The sequence below is a fragment of the Mustela putorius genome, unplaced genomic scaffold (genome assembly GCF_011764305.1).
Source record: "Mustela putorius furo isolate JIRA1106 unplaced genomic scaffold, ASM1176430v1.1 tig00000196_pilon_pilon_pilon, whole genome shotgun sequence".
Classification (NCBI taxonomy): Eukaryota; Metazoa; Chordata; class Mammalia; order Carnivora; family Mustelidae; genus Mustela; species Mustela putorius.
The window spans coordinates 13,126,508-13,140,257 of NW_025421310.1; positions in this window are offsets into that span (position 1 = coordinate 13,126,508).

A 13,750-nucleotide genomic window follows, 5' to 3' on the forward strand; every position below is an offset into this window, starting at 1 on the left:
ACTTACCACTACACGTCGATCTCGAGCACTGCAAGCTCTCCGTAGTTGACCCATCAACCACTGCAGGTCTACGAACTCGGTACGGAATACACTGAACACAGAACACACGTGCCGACGGACTGTTTATGTTATCTGTGAGGCTTCTCGACGACAGCAGGCTATTAGCAGTGAAGTTTTGGGGGAGTCAATATTATATGTGAATTTTTGGCCACATAAGGGGTTGGTGCCTCACCCCTGTGTTGTTCAAGGGTCAACTGTGGTTACATTCTGAGTTCTAAAAGGCCAGTCTTCAGCATTTTATTTTATTATTTTTTAAAGATTTTATTTACTTATTTGACAGAGACAGAGATCACAAGTAGGCAGAGAGGCAGGCAGACAGAGGGGGGTAGGCAGGTTCCCCACCGAGCAGAGAGCCCTATGCGGGGCTCAATCCCAGGACCCCAAGATCATGACCTGAGCTAAAGGCAGAGGCTTTAGCCCACTGAGCCACCCAGGTGCCCCAGTCTTCAGCATTTTAAAAGCAAGAGGCAACGAAAGAAGTGGAGCCACAGGGGGAAAGAGAGCATCCTGCAACAGAAATCTGTTTAAAAAAATCTCTTTTGATAAGGTGATTCTCTTCTTTGTCAATTTATTTATTCTATCCTTGCAGTGTTATTTTCACAAAGTGGTCCCGAACATATTCCAAGAATGTAGGAACTGCTGCTATGTCCGGTTTCAGAGAGAAACTTGTCATTCTGCTTAGCTTGCTTTCTTTCATATCTTACTGCTTTGGCAGTAATGATGAAAAAAAAAATTCTGTGTTCTTAAGTACCATAAATGTTTTTGGGAAAAAATTTCCACATGATGAAATACACAGCCCACGTTTCCGGGGGTATTCACACCTGAACCAATATATTGAGGCCTGCTTCATTTAATGTGCAAATGGGGAGGCCGGCTGGCATGGCTGGTAGAGCATGCAACTCCTGAGCTCCACGCTGGGTGGAGATTACTTAAAAAAATAAAATCTTGAAAAAATTCAGCCCAAGATAACTTAAATAAATTATTAATAAATAAATAAATGCACGCACACACACACACAAATAGGGCCATGAGTCAGCCGACTAAACTGACCTGGGGGCTGAGGATAGACGTCTGTGGTCCTAGGTCAGTGGCGCAGAGACACCTGATGGAGAGGTGAAGGCGACCCCCTGCCTATAGGCCCCAGCAGAGACTGCCCTTGCCAGCTTCATTCACCCTGAAGTAGCACCCATTGAGGAGGCATTCTGCGGAACAAATCTGAGAGAAGCCGTGAAAGAAAATATATCTACGGGTTCTTTTCTATTGTCTCACAATCCAGGAATCAGAATCTGTGTTCTGCGAAGGCTGATACAGATTAATGCAGATTCTTAATCAGTCATCAGCACCAGCAACTGGGCGGGAGAGCTAGAAACCCTCTTCTCCAGAAATAAGCCGGGTGAGGTTAAATAGTGTTTTTTCCTTCACGCAAATGAGCCCCAAAGGGGCACAGGGTGTCCCTCCATCCCCTGCACAGTAGATGGCGCCCAAGTCAAACGCTTCGTAGACACCAGCCCGCCTCTGAAGACTCCTCCAACGGAATTGTTCTGTCTTGCCCTTCAAACGCTGTTTGCCCTTATCTTGGCACCGATCTCAGAGCTGTCTGTAATTCCTTCAGCCTTTTCCCCTCTTGTCAGCCTTTTGAGTAGAGATCTTTGCAAAACAGGGTTACCATGAATTACATACTAGATAGGCTCTTGGTGGAATGAAAATATTTTCTTTGAGAAGCCCTGCCAGAGGCACCCCACGCTAAATGCTATTATTGCAGTTATTATCTTGCTAACCGTCAAGAGATTCCGCAAGAAATTGCCGCCTCTGTGCCTTTCCCTCTTTGCTCACAACATGTTAACAAGGGGCTGTTGTTGGTTAAAATTAAGCTAAATCCAGGGGTGCCTGGGTGGCTCAGTGGGTTAAAGCCTCTGTCTTCCACTCGACTTGGGTCATGATCCCAGGGTCCTGGGATTGAACCCCATGTAGCGTCGGGCTCTCTTCTCATAAGGGAGCCTGCTTCCCTTCCTCTCTGCCTGCCTTCTCTGCCTACTTGTGATCTCTGTCAAATAAATAAATAAAATCTTTTTAAAAAAATTAAGCTAAACCCAGATAAGTTCTTCCAAAGTTGCCCCAAGAACCATTGCAAAAGGTGTGTGTCTGTCACAAAATGAAATCTGTCCCGCAAAAAAAGACTGACTTTTTGCTAAAGGTCCTTGCAGTAGCTTACTTAATTCAGACATTCAAAGAGCTATCCAATATTTCCCACCAAAGAGCTCCAAGTGATCAGGCCACACACTACTGCCTTCATTTGGGTGTTCCTAATCTAGCCACAATTCTACCTACTATGCCAACAAGTGTTAAATATGGCACTGTAGGGGCACCTGGGTGGTCCAGTCAGTTAAGCATCTGACTTGGGCTCAGGTCATGATCCTGGGATCCTAGAATCAAACTCTGAGCCCCGGGAGTCCTAGCTGGATTGGAATCCACGATCAGCGGAGAGTCTGCTTCTCCCTCCGCCCTCCCCCTGCTCTCAAATAAATAAATAAAAATCTTTTTTTTTTTTTAAATATGCCACTGTATGCTCTTCCTTCTCAATTCTCATTCATTCAAGCGGAACTTATCTCAAGGTCTCCAGTATCTCTAAGACCAGGAGTCCTGAGGCACAGTCTGATAGACTGACAGACATTAAGAATGACTGTGTCATTCTTAATTTCATCACCACACCTGCCAGTTTCACAATCTATGGCATTCTGGAGATCCGTTTCAGTCAAGGTCTCTCCAGGAAAGCAGGAATCACTTTGAGATTTTACGACAGAGGAATTTAACACAGAGACCTGGCTAAGCAGGGGAAGGGGGAGCTGAGCATCAAGCAGGGCACAGTGGGGTGACCCAGCTCAGCTGCAGAGGGTAGCCGTGCCCATCCTTCCCTGGAAAGAAAAGGAAAGAGGTGGCGCTCTCAGAGCCCAGGGACAGAGTTGCCAGTGAAAACTGCAGTCGGTGGGTCTGAAGGGTGGGCTAAGGCTGGGGAGGGGGAGATGCAGCTGCTGTCACAGGTGCCGGCCATGGCAAGGGGCAGGGTATGTGCCACAGGCTTGAGCAATGGCAACCTGAGCCCCAAGTGACCACTGAGCCAACGCACAGAGGCTCATTAAGCCACAGACCCTAACTGACCAGGTACAACCAGGTACAGTCCCTAGGATTACCGAAAAATTCCATACGTCCCCAAACGCCCTCGCTCTGCCCTGTAACTGTAGCCCCTCGCCACCACCACATGGTGGCGCACAGTCTCTCCTCTGCTCTCCTGCCTGCGGTTCCCGTGCGGTGTATAGGGCACACTCCGGTCGCCTTGCCTCAGAGGAACTCTTTCTCCACTGACTTCCGGCCCCCACCCTCTTGGGACAGCCCACAATACCCTGCTCTCTCTCTTCTCCTCTTCCAATCTCCGGCCCATGTCCCCCCATCCCACCCTCTCCAAAGTCAGCTGACCCTGGAGACTGGGAAATGGTCTGCAGGCATCAGCCCCACTAAGTATAGAGCAGAGAACGGGAGAGAGGATGGCTGAGCCCCGGTTCCTCCCACCCACCCCACCCTACTCTACCTCAGTTCATGGATCAGGTGTCCTATGGTGTGCATAATACATCAAAGTACTTATTCAGGGTGCCGTTGGGATCTGTACCTTGGTAGCTGGCTCCAGTGGAGGAAAACTCCAGCTGTCACGGGGCTTCCTATTCCAGTCTACTCCCCAAGGCGTGGGGTTCTGTCTTTGTTCTCAATGCTGCTTGGAACTACAGAGCTGTCTCGACCCCCAAGCTGAAGCTTAGCCACCAGCTGACAGAGCCCCTTTCCTTTACCGCTGCTTACTGCAAGGTGGACAGGCTCTGCTTCCCCAGGGAACCCCTGAAGTCATTTGGCTGCTCGCAGGCAATTCTACAATCCGCAGCATTGCTCACTCCTTGATCCGAAAGGTAAGGCCGGGGAAATCCTGTTCTTTGAGGAGGGCCATCCGCTTCACCCAATCTACCTATTCCAATGCTAATCTCTTCCAGAAACACCCTCTTCCAGACACATCAGGAATAATGTTTAAGCAGACCCTGGCGTTCCTGGACCCAGTCAGGTTGATGTAAAGATAACCATCCCAGGGGCGCCTGGGTGGCTCAGTGGGTTAAAGCTTCTGCCTTCGGCCCAGGCCACGATCCCAGAGTCCTGGGATCGAGCCCCGCATCGGGCTCTCTGCTCAGCAGGAAGCCTGCTTTCCCCTCTCTCTCTCTGCCTGCCTCTCTGCCTACTTGTGATCTCTGTCTGTTAAATAAATAAATAAATAATCTTAAAAAAAAAAAAAAGATAACCATCCCACCAGCCAAAGAATCTAAGTAATGAAATCGACTTAACAGGCATAATTAAACTTACCTGGTGATAGAAAAGTGCGTAACTTGACAGGAAGAAACCTGAATGCCAAACACCTAAATAGCGATTGGGCCTAACACCAACATCACAAGCCCTTTGACATGATGCACAGGGAAGGACACACCAAAAATTCAGAATCTCAGTCCCCACACTAAGAGGCACTCTATGAAAGAACAGATGACTTACCTACTCTTCAAAATGTCGGAGTCCCAGGAGACAGGAAAGTCCGAGATGCTGACAGTCTGGAAGACACCAAGGACACGTAATAAGGAAGTGCAGCATTTTGAATCCTGGGACAAAAATAAAGAATACAAGCAGAAAACCCCATAAAATGTGGATAAGGCTTAGAGTTTATTTAATCATATTACGCCAGTGTTAACTTCCCAGTTCTGATCCGTGTACCATGGTTATGTAAGAGGATCAATTAGGGGAGGTACAAGGGTGAAGGGTGTGTGGAAACTGTTTTTGAAACTCAAAGTCTAAATTTATTTCAAAATTATTTTAAAAAAATATGGAGCGCCTCCTGAATATGTGCTCATGCTCCCATCCTCACGTGTAGGGGCCATAGGGGCTGCCAAAGCAGGCACTCGGGATATATTTGTTTTAAAAAGGCTCACACTCAAGTGGTCCCCACGTTTGCATGTGAGGTGACCAACAGGAAAGGGCTGCAGGAGAACATCAAGGTATGGTTTCTGCCTTAGGCTTTGCTGAGGAACGTAGGCTTTTTTTTTTTTTTTTTTTTTTTAAGACTTTACTTACTCATTTGAGAGATAGAGAATGAGCAGGGAGAGAGGCAGAGGGAGAAGGAGGAGCAGGCTCCCCACTGAGCCAGGAGCCTGTCATGGGGCTCGATCTTGGATCCCAGGACCCCAGGACTCCAAAACCATGACCTGAGCCGAAGGGGGACATTTAACCATCTAAGCCACCCAGGCGCCCCAAAAGACTACAGCCTTGAAAGCTTCTGGAAGCCACTTCTGAATGTGGCCTATGCTGTAGTCTACACAGCAGTCCAGTCTACACTGCAAAGAGAGAACTGACAAAAAGAAACCCTTCCTGGTGAAAGCTTCTAGACCACTGTGCTCTGCTTGATCCGAAGCCTGTCCCCTTACAGTGTTCTCTCTCAATCCAGGTGAATAATGTTCTTGTACCAATATCCTTTTTAATGACCCAATCATTTTTTAGGCAGAGTTTTTTTTTTAAGTCTTGTTACACTTTTGGTTCTTTACCTAATTGTAAAGGGATTTTAGATTAGGGACTTGTTAGTGTTTGGAAGAATTTCTTCAGGAATTGGGACTTGGCAAACTTAAATGCTTCCTTTCCCCCATTTGAAAATTACAGCTTTGATTTATACTTCATTAAATATTAATGTGGTTGGGTTAGATTTGCTTTATATAGCATTTACCCCCAGATAACTATATTTATACCTATGTATTCAGCTTTCTTTGTTTCTCTCTCTTTTTTTTTTTTAAGATTTTAATTAATTAATTAAAGAGCGCAAGCCTTGGAGGGGGTGGGAGGGAGAGGGAGAGAGAGAATCTTTCAAGTGGGCTCTATGCTGAGCACGGAGGTCAAGTCAGGGCTCAATCTCACGACCCTGAGATCATGACCTGAGCCAAAACTAAGAGGTGGAAACTCAACATTGACTGAGCCACCCAGGTGCCCCCTCTCTGGTTGCTGGGGGTTTTTTTGTTTTGTTTTGTTTTGTTTTGTTTTTTAAAGACACACAGGAACTCATGGCCCTAAGATCAAGACTGGCAAGAGCCAGACCTTTAACCCAGGTACCCCTTGAATTTGTTTTTGAACATCTAATGACACATTGATATTCTACAACCCATCACCATCCCACCCCATGATAAACTGGGCTCAATTCTCAGCTTCAAGGATTGCTTACCATTAGACAGTCTGACTGCAAGTTTCTTTTCTTTTTTTTTTTTTTTAAAGATTTTATTTTTAAGAAATCTCTACACCCAACGTGAGGCTCAAACTCACAACCTCGAGATCAAGAGCCGCACACTTCACACCTGACTGAGCCAGCCGGGCACCCCTGACTATAGGTTTCTTAATTCACACAACTGAAAAGGGGCTTGGCATGGAGTCCTAAGGCAGAAGACAGGCAGGGAACTGGCCTCCCATCCTAACTTCCTGAAGGCTCGCAGCATCTTGTAGAGTCCAAAACAATTCTGTGAAACAGTAGGAATGTGTGAGATTAGAGCAATAATAAGATGAACCATACTGTGGAAATAAAATGAACTGTCCATCCCCCACCTCCAGCACCCTGGTCTAGGTATGATGAAGAAAAGAACATTAGGGTCCAAAGCTGATGGCCAAGAAAGAATTCCAGAAAAGTCTTTGGTGCAAAAAGGTGGCTTTATTAAAGCACGGGGACAGGATCCGTGGGCTGAATGAGCTGTACTGGGGACATGAGGAGTGGCCCATGATATTCTTTCGAGTTGGGAGGGGGTGAGGGATAGCGTAAGTCTCTAAGGAATTTTGGAAGCAAGGTTTCCAGGACCTTGAGGGGGCTAGCTGTTGTTGGGAAAATAGTAAATGGTAGTAATGGTAGTAAATGACTACCATCTAATTAAACCTTCGTCACGAGACCCTTCAGATGTGTATCAGTGGGCTGTATACCTGGGGGATGATTACCAACACGTATCTTGGGGATTCTGAGATAAATGAAGTTTCCTAAGGAATTTTTTTTAAAGGTTCTATTTATTTATTTGACAGACAGATCACAAGCAGGCAGAGAGAGAGAGAGAGAGAGAGAGGAGGAAGCAGGCTCCCCACTGAGCAGAGACCCCGATGCGGGGCTCGATCCCAGGACCCTGGGATCATGACCAGAGCTGAAGGCAGCGGCTTAACCCACTGAGCCACCCAGGCGCCCCTCAAAAGGAATTTTTATACATTAAAGAAGACCTACAGGATTGGGGGTGGCGGGAGAGGGTCAGGCTAGGATTGCCTTTTGCCCTTAGCAAAGTATTAACATCGCGGTAGTTGAGTCCCTAGAATGTTACTCTTTCTGTTTCAAGGACTTATCAGTGGACGTAGGTAGTAAGGAAATTTAATAATTTTCCTTCTGCTTTTGTTTTCCACATCAGCTACACTCCTCAAAGCACAACATGAGCTTTTTCTAGTTTTAGGCCTTGTAAATGATATACCTGATTCTTGGTTTGTCTGAGGGACTCCCTTCTTCCTTCTCATTTTTATGAGTTATAATTTGTAAATTTTTGTGAAGTAATGAATGGTACTGATGACTATTTTTTTTTCTACCTTAATTTTTCCTCTATTTTTTCACCCAAGCAAAGCAATACAACTCCCTATGCCTTGGATAGTTTCACTCATAAGTCAGTTTGGAAAAACTCACAATTTTTATTTAACGAGATCATTCTTTTTTTAAGCCCTCTGTAAACATTAGCAGACTAGTTCTCTCATTTTGACAGTGATTTACTCATCTGGCTACTTGCTGATGTTGAATTGTGAGCTTTCCTTGCCATTTGCTCCCTCATTTAGATAAAAATAAGCTCTGATTAATTTTTCCCTGGGGTATGACATTTCTCTCTCAAGAGTCTTTGCAGAATGCTTGTCCTGGGACTAATCCATCATCAACTACCTTCTATTTCTGAGCAGTCTTGAATTTCTGGCTCATCACTGTTTTTTTCTCTGAAACATCTGCTCTGGTTTATTTACGCTCGTGGACCAATGCACCAGTGCGCACCAGTGGAGCGCATCTCTGAGCACAGGGAGGGACAGCAGCATCCAGACACCAGAGGGATGAGGAACACAGCCAGGACCTGGGGAGCCAGCATCTCTCCCCCAGGTCTCAGCCCCTCCCTGGACGATGCTCCTGGCAAACCAGGGCCACATCTGAAAACTCCAGATTACTTTAGGTTTTCTGGTTTCATTTTGGTTCCCCCTGCCCCTCCTCCGTCTTTTCTTTTTCCCTTTCCTTGTTGGAAATTAATGTTCTCTCTTTCTCTTTTTTTAAGATTCTATTTATTTGACACAGAGAGAGAGATCACAAGTAGGCAGAGAGAGAGAGGGGGGAAGCTGGCTCCCCGCTGAGCAGAGAGCCCGATGCGGGGCTTGATCTGGGATCATGACCTGAGCCGAAGGCAGACGTTTAACCGACTGAGTCACCCAGGAGCCCCCGAATTTAATATTCTGTTAATGGAAAATAATCTTAAATTTGTTGTTGTTCTTCCCTGTAAATTTCCAGCTTCCAGACACGGGATGGATGGTAGTTAATTCCAGTTGTGTCCCGGGAAATGTTGAATGAGGACCAGTATGAGGGCAATAAGAGGAGTTTGAGGCCAGCCATGACAAATGAGAGCAATTTAGACATGTGGGGTAGGAGACACTTTCTAGCCTTTGCCAGAAATGACTTAGGCAGGATAGAAAAACTTCCACTGAGAAACTCTGCTTTAGGCAATTATCCTGTATAACAGAATGCAGAAATTCTACAGAAAATATCACAAACAAAACTAAGGTGGTTTACAATACACGCACAAAAAAATAATAGTGCTAGATAACAGACCGAAAGGATTATTCAATGTTAAAGGAAATCTGAGCTTTTAATTTGCACAATTAGGGAACTCTTCCCAGAAGTAACTTAAGGAGGGAAACCACAGGCAACACACTCAAGGAGCCTGTTCCCTCCCTAGCTTCCTCTCATCTGCACCCACCAGAAAGTTCTCTAAGGCAGACATGATGCATAGCCTGCGCTAACACAAGAACTGGAACAGGACTGAATTGTACAAACTAAAAAGGAGAACTTGTCCCTTGCTCCCCATTTCCTGGCACCATTATTCCTGGCTTATTCCTGCTCGGTTTCCAACTCTACCAACAATATGGATTTATTTCCACCCACATTGAAATTATCGACTCACTTTCTCCCTCCACGTTCTGCTTTTGAAATCATTTATTAGTTTTGTTTTTAGAGGTGGCGGCCTTTACTGACTTTGTAGTTCTATGGATGTGGCATTGAAATGAATCAGTATTGATTGCTCTGCATCTTCAGGTTAATCCACTAAATTCAACTCACTGAAATCCAATCTGTATTGGGTTGGATGATTTGGGGGGGCAATTTTTTAAGTTTTGAAGGTTTCTGCCAATTTGTATCTTACCAAAGTTTATCTTGTAGGTGACCTAGCCATCGGCCAATTGTTTTCTGCTCTGCTATCCACCTTGTTGTTGCTATACCAAGATGAGACCATTAGTGTTATTTTATTAGTTTCTAGCCCTACTTCCTAATATCCCCATGTCATTTAAGCTAGTTGCACTTAGAACTCCATGTATCTTCATACATGACTTATGACTGAGATGGCTGTCATGGTGCCCCTGGGTGGCTCAGTCAGTTAAGCACCTGCCTTTGGCTCAGATCATGATTTTTGAGTCCTGAGATCAAGCCCCTCATCGGGCTCCCTGCTCAGCGGGGAGTCTGCTTCTCCTTTTGCCCCTCCTCGCGGCTTGTGCTCTCTCTCTCACACATAAATAAAATCTTTAAAAAAAAAAAAAAAAAAAAACCACAACTGTCAGTAGGCGTGGACCTCCAGAAAGATAAAGATGGAGAACGTGCACCTTTCCCTATTTCTTCCCTTTGGTATAGCTGTAAAAGCAAATATAAGAAGACTCCAAAAGGTAGGGAGAAGAGGCAGACCAAACGGGACCCTGGGGCCTGAGAAACAGTAGTGAGTTTGCCAGAGTTTTTCTTGTGCTTTATTTTTCCTGTGGGGAGCCTGCTTCTCCCTCTCCCTCTGCCTACCACTCTCCCTGCTTGTGCTTGCTCTGTCAAATAAATAAACAAAATCTTTAAAAAATTAAGTTTCAAAAACCATGCACAATACCAAGAACCAGTAAAACCTCCACCTGAATGAGGAAAGACACTCACCAGATGCTAATAGTGAGGAGTCACAGGTGACAGAATGACTCGGCAAGGATCTGGAAGCTGTAAAACTATAGACGCAATCACAAGAATGCCGCTACTGGTAATTAAAGAGTCTCAGGAAAGAAGGAAAGAAGACGTTAAGAGGAACCAAATGGAAATTGTAGGATTGAAAAATGTGACACCACCACACCTCTGGGATCAGCAACAGAGCGAAGACTCCAGAAGGAAGACTCCTTCAACCCCCAGACAGAACAATTACCCAGTGTGAGCAACGGTGGGAAAACAGACTAGGGGAACAAAATGAACACAGCCTCTGGGAACTTTGGGCCTATAACTAAAGATCGAACGTCAGTGTCACTGGAGTACTGGAAGGACAGGAGAAAGAAGAAAACTGACAAAGATTTTGATGAAATAATGACTGAAGATTTCTCACACTTGGCAAAAGCCATAAACTTATAGACTGAAGAATGTATCTGCCTAAAGACAGAGCCTCCAGGGACACCTGGGTGGCTCAGTGGGTTAAGCCACTGCCTTCGGCTCAGGTCATGATCTCAGGGTCCTGGGATTGAGTCTCACATCAAGCTCTCTGCTCAGCAGGGAGCCTGCTTCCCTCTCTCTCTCTGCCTGCCTCTCTGTCTACTTGTGATTTCTCTCTGTCAAATAAATAAATAAAATCTTTAAAAAAAAAAAAAAGAAAGAAAGAAAGAAAGAAAGACAGAGCCTCCAGAAGGAATTCATGTGTTAAAAATCCCCTGCCCAGTAATTTCACCAACCAGGAAAGATGGACTTTCATCGCAGAAGAAGAGATGAGAAGTCGATACCAAACCCAGAAAGACATTGTCACAAACTATCATACCTTCTGTTGGGCTGGTGGAAAGGGCTACTTAAGATGGCGAAAGTTCCCACCACACGACCTGAGCTCGGACAGGAGAACAAAGGCCCAAGCAGGAATCTGAGACCCCCTGCCCCGGGCTCCAGTGGACCAATGGGACCCCGACGAGCAGGCGAAATATCCATTAAGGGAAACTTGCCAAAAGACCCCTGAGCACTCCCCTCAAGACCCCTTAAAAGCCCGCTCCTCCCTGCCTTAGGCGCGACTTCCGCCACTCTGCTTTCCAGAGTCACGGAACCTCGCCCGAGGGGGCCCACCTCCTCCTGGAGCAACTTTCCTGGCTCCCCTTCTCCTGAGCCCTGAAACTTCGCCGGAGAGCGTTTTTAATAAATCTTGCCTCGCACCCACTTTGCCCGGTGTTGTGTTGATCTCGCCGGAAAAACTTTACACCTTCCACCTATCCTTCTAAGTGCCCATTCATCTTTCCTAAAAGTCATTTTCTCTTGGGGCACCTGGGTGGCTTAGTTGGTTGAGCGTCTCTTGATTTCAGCTCAGGTCATGATCTCACTGCTGTGGGATCAAGCCCCGAGTCAGGCTCTGTGCTCAGCGCGGTCTGCTTGGGATGCTCTCTCCTTCTCTCCCTACCACCTCTCCTCCCCTTTCTCTCTCTCTCTAAAATAAATAAATACATCCTTTTTAAAACCATGTACTCTTCCCTAACAGGTCTACCTCCCTCCTCCACTTTTCCTATTAGGATGGTATTTAATTCTGAAATCTCTGTCACTTTGGGGAGTTACCGATTTTCCCTTGGGTATCTCCTATGCAGATATGAAGTGTAAAGGATCGGAGCTCAGAACTTAGAAGGTTAGAAGGGAAAATTATTTTCTCCTCCCCATCACAGAATGGGTGAATATTAAAATTCATCCCACAAAAAGTATTTGTAAACTTTGCTGCGTATACGTTGTGTGTTCATAAAAATCACATATATTATAAATCAGTATTTTCCCCCAAAATGATGTTAGGATTTTTTGCTCCTTCCAGCTCCTGTAAAAGGTCTGAAATTTTCTGTGGGGAGTATCATGGCCCCTGTTCTGCCGCCACCACCTCCTGACCCTCCCTGTTGACTCATTATCGACACGTACTCTCCATGCAGCCAGTCTTTCATGAAGAACCTGGGGATCCAGGCTTTCGTGAAGGTGTTGTGTGGGGCGGCAGCTTGTGGATCTGGTTCTAAGCGGAATGAGGCCTTGTCCCTACCCCACTCCAGGAGCTGGTAGACTGCAAAACTTTCCAAGCCAACTATGGTATGGGCTTTTCTTTTTGCTTCCTCTCTTCACTGTAAGGCTTCCTGAAAAAGAACGCAATGAACTTGTCTCCAGCCTTGAGTGAAAACTCCTCACATTCTCCCGTTAGTTTATAATACACATCTAATAGCCGTCTCCTTATTGCTTGACTTCCTTCTGTGGCTGGGTAATTTCTACTCCCGTATGGTAACTACTCCCTTAAATCTCCGCCCATGTTTCCAGAAAGGAGCAAGTCATTTTTGTATTTTTATGCTTCAGTATTTCTTGCAGGGCAGAAAGCAGAAGCTCTCTTACTTTTTCTTGTCCTATGGGAAAGTCCAAGTTCTCCAAACACTGTGCACTAGCTCCAACTGTTCTAGGTGTTGGGGACAGCAGGGTGACCAAACTATAAGCCATTACCCTCCTGACGTTTGAGGCTACTGTGGGGGGCTACCAAGAGGTGGGGTCCTAAAGATTTAGCATAAATCCCAGCTTTGCCACATCATCGCTGGGATGACGTAGGCAAATTATTTAAGCCCAAGCCTCTGTTACCTCCTCTTTAAAATTCAGGTAGAATACGACCCTTATAGCGGTTGTGAGCATCCAATGAAGCAACGCATGTAAAATGCTCAGGGCAGGGCCAGGAGGGCAGATACTCCAGCATCGTCATTGATTATTCCTCCTTCCTGTGGGTACATAGCTCTGTGGCCCTCCTGCCTCCTCCTGTCTTCACTCCAGGCTCCCCCACCCGCTGCCATCCCTACATGGCCAAACCACACATTGGGACTTTGTACTCGCTCTTCTGTTCCCTGTGTCTGGAACTCCCTTTCCACTGCTGGCTTCTTCAGATCTCGCTGAGGGGACGCCTCCTCTGGGTCTTTCTCTACCAGGTCAGCTTCCCAGGTCTCCCACTGCTCCTTCTCCACACTCAGTGTGACTTCTTAGCTTCTATTACAGTCTCTGATTGTTTTAATCATTGGCTTGTCTGGTTTTGTGCTGCTGTCCCTTGGAACAGTTTGTTACTTAAACTGTAACCCCTGGAGGATTTTACTAGTTGCCAAGCACATTTAGATATGGCCTTAAGAAATACATGTACTGGCAACAGGTCTTTGGATGACGTACGACCGTGAAGCTGGGCAGCTGGGGATGCCCGGCTCGCTCAGGGCGGAAGGCCGCCCCTTCACAGAAGCCGGGCAGCCGGGCACGCCGCCTGCTTCAGGGAAGCCGAGCACCGGGCACGCCCGGTCAGCTCAGGGTGGAACGAAAACCGCGGGCTTCCCTTTTCCGTGATCGCTCCTTTCT